The sequence below is a fragment of the Malania oleifera genome, chromosome 3 (assembly GCF_029873635.1).
Source record: "Malania oleifera isolate guangnan ecotype guangnan chromosome 3, ASM2987363v1, whole genome shotgun sequence".
NCBI lineage: Eukaryota > Viridiplantae > Streptophyta > Magnoliopsida > Santalales > Ximeniaceae > Malania > Malania oleifera.
This window is the reverse complement of record NC_080419.1, coordinates 23,861,006-23,871,090: the sequence shown is the minus strand read 5'-3', so window position 1 is coordinate 23,871,090 and position 10,085 is coordinate 23,861,006. Positions and strand designations below refer to the sequence as shown.

Below are 10,085 nucleotides of genomic sequence, written 5' to 3'. Positions count from 1 at the left end.
TTTCATCTCAAACTCTGTCATTATATAATTAGCAACTTTATTGAGCTCTGCAGGAGTTCAAACTAAATTCAAATTATCACCATAAACAACAATTATAGCAAATCCGGATTCTAATCTTTTAATAAAAACGCATGGACAAATTGGATTGTTTATGAATCCTTCTTTCACTTGGTACTCACTTAATCGATTGTACCACATGCGTTCAGATTGCTTTAATCTATATAAGGAATGTTGGAACTGAATATAAATTACTAGGTTTTGCTTCAGGAAATTCAAATCCTTAAGGGATTTTCATTTGAATTTCACTATCTAACGATCCATATAAGTATGTTGTTACTACGTCCATAAGACGCATGCTCGGTTGTTCAACGACTGCTAGCCCAATTAGGAATCTAAAAGTGATTTCATCCATTACAGGAGAATATGTCTCCTTATAATCAATTCCGGGTTTCTGCGAGAAACCTTGTGCCACAAGCCTATTTTTATATCGAGTAATTTCATTATTTTCATTCCGCTTACGCACAAATACCCATTTGTATCCATTGGGTTAGACATCTTCTGGTGTCTAGACTACAGGTCCAAAAACTTCTCATTTTAAAAGAGAGTGTTAACTTTTTGAGTCTGATCTCTATTTTGATTATGACAAACCACAATATCTCATCTGTGTGCTAAGTGTTTGAATATGTTTATTTTTCTAAGCACGGATGACAGATGAGCAATGGAAGCCGAAAAGCACTTAAATGCGCACACCATTTGGTGCAATCCATGAATTTGCAGAGGAGCAGAGCATGAAGTTTTTTGTTTGTTTCAAGTTGTATTGTAGTACATTATGTTTTCATTTTGGGTTTGTAATAATTATTATAATCTGTAATAATGCATCTACATGCATGATAGGTTTATGCTCAAAGGTCATAGTCTGACCATAGAGAAATCAAAAGACCATAGAAAAGACTTTAGGTCGACCGACACTAGATTTTTAGGCTTAATTAAAAAGCCTAGGTTGTAGACTGACCATAGGTCCTTATACATCACTTGGAAAAGCCCCTCTATCTTACAAGTCATATCTATGAAAATAGGGGTAAATTGTTTAATCTCAAATAGGACAAAAATAGGGATTCGGGCGACCAAACCTAGAGAGTTAAAAATGGCTCAGGAGATCGAATGTGCAAAGGGTCAACAATTGACCATAGACAGGGTGACCGAACCTAATTGGAACTGAAAGTCCACGGGCGACCTAACATAAGAACGATCACTTTTTACCTTCCCCGGGCGCCCAAATACTTAGTTCAAAAATACCCCAGGCGACCGAATTATCATGTTCGGCAAACCGAACTATGAACCAAGCGATCGAATCTCGAGCAGTTTCGAAAATTGCCTTGGCTCACTGATCGGTGCAAACTACAAGTGCACAGTATCGTAGTTTTATAATATAATGATGTGTAGAGTATTGTCCTTTGGGATTAATGTCTTAATTTTACCAAGTACCGAATTTATAATACCCTTGATTTTATTTAGAAAAATTAATAATTTTAAACTGCGAAATTTAAACAAACCTACTTTAAATAAACTATTCAAGAGAATTTAAAACTAGATGCCGCGTATCAAATTACTGATGGTGAAAACTTCTAAGAAACCGATTTCACCTAGTTTCTCACTATGTTTTACTCATCTAGCTAATTCGAATTCGTATTCTCTGTTTATTAGAAAATCTCCAATTTTTCCAAAAGCTTCTTTCGATAGTCAATCAGAACCTATTCTTATTTATTATTTAACATACGATTATGCAAATTAATAACGCAAGAACCCAATAAGACTCTTGATTTTTAATGCTACATAGGTTCATACAAGTCTTTCGATCTCTATATTTACCTACGCTAAGTTATCCAAGATCGATCCTATAATCCCCCCTTTCATAAGCAAATCACAAAACTAATATCATTTAACTAATGGCCAATTAATTAAAAGCATTAAGCGTGGAATAACTCAAATAAACATTAATGAAAACTACTTCAGAGTAGCATCAAAGAGCAAGCATAGTTCAAAATTGACTACATCGTTTTCCTAGAATACAAAAATTTAGTTCATTTCAAAAATTAAATCCAACAATAAATATTTCACGATGTTTTCTTTTATTTGGAGAGTAGAGGAAAAATCAACACTCGCAACATCGCCATCGCTCGCCGCGAACACCCCAAACACCGCCATTGCTCGCCACTTTCGGTTCCCAAAAAGATTTTAATTTGATGTGCGCAACCACCTCTCCTTTGCTGAAGCTGTGTGTGGTCTGACCTCCCTTGTGTGTCTCACTAAAAAAAAAAAATTTTTTTCAACCCTCTTGTGTGGTGCGGTCTCTCCTCTTTTTAGGTCCAGCAAATGCCTCTCTCTCCAAACCTTCTGTTGGCTCCCCCCACCAAAAAACCTAAATAAAATGTTTCCTTCCCTTTTTACTTTTCCAACTTCCCTTTTTTTTCCTTTCTTTTCCTTTCTTTCTTTCCTTTCTTTTCCTTTCTTTCTTTCCTTTTCTTTCTTTTGCTCCTCACCCAACATACTGCTCTAAGATGAATACTGCTCTAAGATGACTCGGCCACATGGCCGAGTCACATCACACTTTTTTTTATTTTTTTATTTTTTTCTTTTCTTTTTTCAAAGGTACACGATCTGCCCTCCACCTTCAAGCCCGATTTTGACCCTCCTTCAGTCCATAACTCTCAAAGATCAAAACATAAAAGTTGTAGAACTCTTTCTCATATTTTCCTAGAATTTTGAATCGTCTCGATCGAAACTCGGACGAGAAAGTTACACCTAGATTACGGAGAATTGTCGAAATAGTCCATAAAATAGCATATGGTAACTTCACGTCTGATTTCAACCTTGATGCAGCCAGTATTTCACAAAACGCAAAACATGAAAATTGTATAATGTTTTCTTATCTTTCTATGGCATCCTAAATCATCTGAATCGGAGGTCGAATGAGAGAGTTACACACAGATTACAAAGTACCATCGATTTTTAGCTTCCAATAGTTGCCCTACAATAAAAAATACCAAAATTTCATACATTACTCAATAAAACCCAAATTTTATAAATAGAACACAATATGAGAAATATTGAGAGTAATTAGGTATTTTAATAAAAAAAATTGAATTCGTAATGCATGAATTAAAGCACCTAATTACGCAATTTAAGCGCGAAATCACACCCCCCCAACTAAAGTTTTGCTAGTCCCTAGCAAATAACGTGAATGCAATTCAGGGTGGTACCCAAAAATTTCAATGAATGAACGCACATGCAACACAACTATACCATTTCATATACAAGAATATCACCAAATTACACACAATCTCATTCATACACAATGCTCGCAACTCCGAAGTAAGTCATTCATGCAAGTCTCCTCATTATATAGCCATTAAGAATAGTAAACGCACGTAAAATTAACCAGCGAGCACAATTCAGAGTTAATGTAGTCATATAAATTCGAGTATAAATAGGCAAAATCTCAAAACATGTGTAATGTGTGTGACTCGTTACACCCAGGATATCCGTGGACACCTAAAGAATTGTCGCTTTGACTCGGCCTAACTGGTATACCCTCAAAAACACTCAAAAAGGATGAGTTCACTTATCGTATGTGAGGAAGAGTGTCATGATCAAACATCTCACATACTGCAAGGAACAAACGCTAAATGTACGAAGTTGAGCAATTTGAAAAGGATCCAACCTATTTACGAGGTGTCGGGTCCTTCACCTTAGCATCTTCTCACCTACTCACCATGTCCAACCAAGACCACCCTAGATCAACTTATTCACAAACTAGGCATGAATACATCTGAGGCATTAGGCGAGTGAAGAGTCTTCATATGTGGAGAACATGTGTCGTGTCCCTGACTTTTGTTGTAGTTGTGTGGAGCAGGTATTAATCTTTCACCTCTTCTAGGGTATTTTTATTTCTCTTTTTCTTTCTTATGCTCATTTTTCAATTTCTTTCTTTTCATGGTAAATTAGGACAATCATAACACTTCTTTTATTGTTTTCATACCACCCATGTGCATTAAGCTTGCGCAAGAGCCCATGAAATAAGTCTATTTCAAGGGGTGGCTCAGCCTTCACATCTTGAGTAGGCTACACGACTTAGGTTTCTATCTCCCCACTAGATATCACCTTTAGGCTAGATATTCAAAAACCAAGACTAGTGTACAAAGAATACCCAGAAAAAAAAAATAGGGAAAGTTGAGTTTTATGAACTCTGAGTTGACGTTAAAAACTCAAAAGAATGATAAATGGCTCAATAGTACCTCACAAGGAGTCACAGTCACCACAGGCGCTCTCTCAGTGTTCACAAGGAACCCTAAGTGCAACAAGTCACATGAACGTGTATTTTTTTAGCCTCAAGAGATACCATGTAGATACAAGAGTTTATATAGCTAGATTAACACAATTGAACTACCAATCAACCTTCAATGAGTTACGATTCATAGTTTAGCCATATAAATAGAAACGACACATAAATGACCCAAGTGTGTACTCCTAGGTTATATGCAAGTATATGAAGGGCATTAATAGTGTCATGCATTGCCTAATCATCCATATTCACACAATTTTTTTTTCAATGTTATTCAAAAATGAGAAAGAGTGAAGAAAAGGAAGAAACTTCCCTGGCTTTTTGGTGAATCCGTCGAGGAATTAAATTTTCAGCTCTATACTCGTTCCAAATAAACCTGCATCAAAAATCTAAATTATTCAAAAGTGCATAGATAAATAAATAAATAAAGTAATAAAGATAAAAGAAATAAACAAAATAAAAATCTTTAGGTTGCTTCCCATAAGCGCTTGTTTTAACGTCTCCAGCCAGACGTTTCAATCTTCATCAACCAAGATCTCCAAGAGGAATAAATGCATAGTTCCTCTCCATTTGTTCTCCATAGTAGTGCTTCAGTTTCTAATCATTAACTCTAAATATTTTCCCTAGCTTGTCCTTCAAGTCTATTGCTCCAAAAGGGAAAACTTTGTCAATTGTATAAGGACTTGTCCATCTTGGCCTTAACTTACTTGGGAAGAGTTTTAATCGCGAGTTGAAGAGTAGAACCTGCTGTTCTGCAACAAACTCACGCCTAAGAATCTATTTTTCATGCCACTTCTTCGTCTGCTCTTTTTAGATTTTTGCATTTTCATACGCATCACCTGAGAATGCATAGTGAAGATGCTCAAGGAATTGTTTCAACTCTGGAGATATAGGTTGCTGCATCTTTTCTTTAGAGATTATAGAATCCTTCTTTGCTACCATAGGTTCTAGCCTCCCCACACGCTGCTGTGTTGTAATTTGCTACAAAGATCATTCTAGGTGATCAGATGATACATCTTTTTGAAAGACTTTTTCTACACCTTGCTGAATGACATCTACCTGAAAGCAAGTACTTGGATCTTCTGGGAATCTCATGTCTTGGTATATGTTGAACATAACCTCTTCCTTGTCCACTCTTAATGTTAACTCGCCCTTTTGAACATCAATTAAGACCCTTCCAATGGCAAAAAATGGTCGGCCAAGAATTAGTGGAACTTCTTGGTCTTCCTCCATATCTAATACCACAAAATCAGCAAGAAAAATAAATTTATCCACATTACGAATACATCTTCTATGATTCCACGTGGATACTTGATGGATCGATCTGCTAGTTGCAAAGAAATGGTTGTTTGTTTCATCTCTCCAAGTCCCAATTTTCTAGCAAACAGAAAGTGGCATAAGATTAATGCTAGCACCAAGATCGCATAAAACTTTATCAAAAAATGAATTTCCAATAGTGCAAGGCAAAGTAAAACTCTATGGATCTTTTAATTTTTGAGGCAATTTCTTTTGGAGAATAGCACTACACTCCTCGGTAAGCTTCACTGTTTCGAACTCCTCCAACCTTCTTTTCTTGGAAATGATCTCCTTCAGGAATTTGACATAGTTTGGCATCTGCAAAAGGAATATTAATGTGAATTTTCTTTAAAATATCCAAAAACTTAGAAAATTTCTTATCTAATTTTTGCTTTTGAAAACGTTGAGGATAGGGAAGTGGAGTAAAGAGAATAGGAGGATTGTCAGGAAATGAAATTGTTGGATGTGTGTCAGTCTCTCCTGGTGTATCATCCACAATCTCCTCTTCTTCCCCTTTATTCTTGCTTCGGCCATTATTCAGTTGTAGGTGTGGACATGGTTTCCTTTGCTGGTGACTTCTCAATTTTTTTTCCACTCCTAAGTGTGATAGCCTTGCATTGTTCCTTAGGATTCACTTATGTGTTGCTAGGAAAAGTTCCTCTCTGTTGGGTATTGATGGTCGTGGCTAGTTGCCTGATTTGTGTTTCAAGATTCTTCATGGTGGCTCCCATATTGTTACAATGAGTCTCAATGTTATCTAGTCGTGCATCTGTCTTTTTAAACCTCGCTTTTGTCTCCTCAACAAAAGATATCACTGCATCCTCAAGTGATATTTTCTTCTCACCTTGATGACTATCAAATCCTGCAGGAGGTTGTAGCACATTTTTTGTATTTCCAGAAGACAAATTCTCATGATTTCGAAGCCCTAGATGGTAATATTGTGGCACTGAATTACCCTTATAATTGTAGTTCTGATTGTTGATGTATTGAACCTGTTCATGACTCGCTTCATTGCTCGGATTTGTCCTACTTGTAGCTGCCACATATTCTGCACTTTGTGGTATCCTCTAGGTTGTCAAAGCTGAAATCTGATGAGACGAAGAAGCAACTTGAGCTGAAAGTGCAGCACACGGCTCCAATTCATGAATTCCAGTAACTTTCTTAGTCATAGTTCTTTCAGTTGGTCATTGATAGTTATTTGAGGTCATTTCTTCCAAAAGAGTAGTAGCACCCTCAGGTGTCTTTGACATCAAAGTTCCCCCAGATGTAGCATCAACTAAAGTTCGAGTTTTCCTGTTTAACCCATTAATTATAGAACATCTGAATCTGCAGCCAATCCGAAAATCCATGTTGTGGGCAGCGTCGAATCAAATCCTTATATCTTTCTCATGCTTCATAAAGTGATTCAAAATCATGTTGCTTGAATTAACCAATCTCACTCCTGAGTTGAGCTGTTTTTGCAAGTGAAAAGAATTTAGCAAGAAATTTTTCTGCTATGTCCCTCCAACTAGTGATACTCCCTGGTTGTAGAGACTGTAGCCAACCTCTTGCTTTATCCCTTAAAGAAAAAGGGAACAATCTCAGTCTAATGGTGTCTTCAGTAACACCATTGATCTTCACAGTATCACAAATCTCTAGAAACATCGCCAGATGGATATTGGGATCATCAAGTGGTGATCCACTGAACCGGGTCTACTGCACCATGCTAATTAATGCGGGTTTGAGCTCAAAATTGTTGGCATTAATGGGCTGGCGTCTGATACCCGAATAGTTGTCATTCACAACTGGCCGTACATAATCCCTTAAGGCGCGTGGCTGTGCATTAACTTGTCCATTCTCCATGGCTAGTACCCTCTTTTTCCTTAGTACTCTAAGTGTTCTTTCAATCTCCGAATCAAAAGGAATAATGGCACATGTTCTAGCACTGTACATCCAACATAAAAAAACACACCAAAAGTACAGAAAAAATAATAATAAAATAAAATAAAAATAAATAAATAAAAATAAATAAATAAAATTCTAAATTAAAATCAAGATTACTTTGTATCGATATTCGCAAAAATAAAAAAAACTCAATCCCCGGCAACGGCGCCAAAAACTTTATCGGTGCAAATTGTAAGTGCACAGTATCGTAGTTTTATAATATAATGATGTGTAGAGTATCGTCCTTAGGGATTGATGTCTTCATTTTACCAAGTACCGAATTTATAATACCCTTGATTTTATTTAGAAAAATTAATAATTTTAGACTGCGAAATTTAAACAAACCTACTTTAAATAAACTATTCAAGAGAATTTAAAACTGGATGCCGCGTATCAAATTACTAATGGTGAGAATTTCTAAGAAACTGATTTCACCAAGATTCTCACTATGTTTTACTCATCTAGCCAATTCGAATTCGTATTCTCTGTTTATTAGCAAATCTCCAATTTTTCCAAAAGCCTTTTTTGATAGTCAATCATAACATATTCTTGTTTATTATTTAACATACGATTATACAAATTAATAACGCAAGAACGCAATAAGACCCTTGATTTTTAATGCTACATAGGTTCATACAAATCTTTCGATCTCTATATTTACCTACGCTGAATTATCCAAGATCTATCCTATAATCCCCCCTTTCGGTAGCAAATCCCAAGACTAATATAATTTAATTAATGGCCAATTAATTAAAAGAATTAAGCACAAAATAACTCAAACAAACATTAATGAAAACTACTTCAGGTTAGCATCAAAGAGCAAGCATAGTTCAAAACTGGCTACATCGTTTTCCTAGAATACAAAAATTTAGTTCATTCTGAAAATTAAATCCAACAAATAAAGATTTCACCATGTTTTCTTTTATTTAGAGAGTAAAGAAAAAATCAACACTCGCAACATCGCCGTCGCTCGCCGCGAACACCGTCGTTGCTCGCTGCTTCCAGTTCCCGAAAAGATTTTAATTTTCTGTGCGTAGCCACCTCTTCTTTGCTGAAACTGTGTGTGGTCCGGCCTCCCTTATGTGTCTTACCAAAAAAATAAATTTTTTTTTCAATCCTCCTGTGTGGTGCGGCCTCTCCTCTTTTCAGCCCCAGCACATGTCTCCTTGTCCAAACCTTCTGCCTAGCTCCCCCCACCAAGAAAACCTAAAAAAAATGTCTCCTTCCCTTTTTACTTTTCCAACTTCCCTTTTCTTTCCTTTCTTTTCCTTTCTTTCTTTCCTTTTCTTTCCTTTCCTTTCTTTCTTTCCTTTTCTTTCTTTTGCTCCTCACCCAGCGTGTTGCTCTAAGATGACCCGGCTGCATGGCCGGGTCGCATCATATTTTTTTACTTTTCTTTTCTTTTCTTTTTTCACAGGTACACGATCTGCCCTCCACCTTCAAGCCCAATTTTGACCCTCCTATAGTACGTAACTCTCAAAAGTCAAAACACAAAAGTTGTAGAAATATTTCTCAACTTTCCCCATAATTATGAATCGTCTCAATCGGAGTTCAGACAAAAAAGTTACACCCATATTACGGAGAATTGTCGAAATAGTCCATAAAACAGCGTATGGTAATTTCACGTCTGATTTCAACCTTAATGCAGCTAGTATTTCACAAAACGCAAAACATGAAAATTGTAGAATGTTTTCTTATCTTTCTATAGCATCCTAAATCATTTGAATCGGAGGTCAGATGAGAGAGTTACGCACAGATTACAAAGTACCATCGGTTTTTAGCTTCTAATAGTTGCCCTGCAATAAAAAATACCAAAATTTCATACATTACTCAATAAAACCCAAATTTTATAGATAGAACACAATGTTAGAATATTGATAGTAATTAGGCATTTTAATAAAAAATATAATTCGTAATGCATGAATTAAAACACCTAATTATGTAATTTAAGCGCGTAATCACTCAGCCACCTGAACCTTCCCTCGGGCACCTGAATGTGAAAAAGTTACTTTTCTCTGTGTGTCTGTTCGGACGACCGTCCCTAAGGTCTAGGAGACCAAATCTCTCGGGTTGCCTTATTTTTACCGTGATTTATTAAGGGAAATTGGGGTTAATTTTTACTAAAACAATTTCAAAATACCCAATAGGTCCCCAATGGTCAAAATTTGAGGGATATCTATGTATACCCCCTCATATGTCTTGATTAGCAAGGAGATTAGCAAAAGTAATTAGGAAAAATTCTCTCAAATCTTTTATACCTATTTTGCTATATACTCAATATTCCAAACATATTTTTCATACTCTCTTACATACTTATTAGCAAATATCATTTTGAAATAAAGAGTTTGTTTTTCTAGTTCTCCTTACTTGCAAATCAATTGCAAGGTGTAGGAATATTTGATTGTTTTATTGTGTGCATATTTCAAATCATTTCCTTGGCATTACTCTCTCATATTCATACATATTTGAAAAACCTTTTTGAGAGTTTTTGTGACGCCCTGATTTTCATACCATTTTCTTCCCT

The 10,085-nt window shown here is 36.0% G+C and overlaps 1 non-coding gene across 1 annotated transcript; it reads left to right on the top strand.

The window, feature by feature from the left end:
- Positions 1 to 6,980: 6,980 nt before the first annotated feature.
- On the top strand, positions 6,981 to 7,087 carry LOC131152538 (small nucleolar RNA R71). The gene has a single exon (XR_009136031.1). It is a non-coding gene; the product is annotated as a small nucleolar RNA R71 (small nucleolar RNA).
- Positions 7,088 to 10,085: the final 2,998 nt, after the last annotated feature.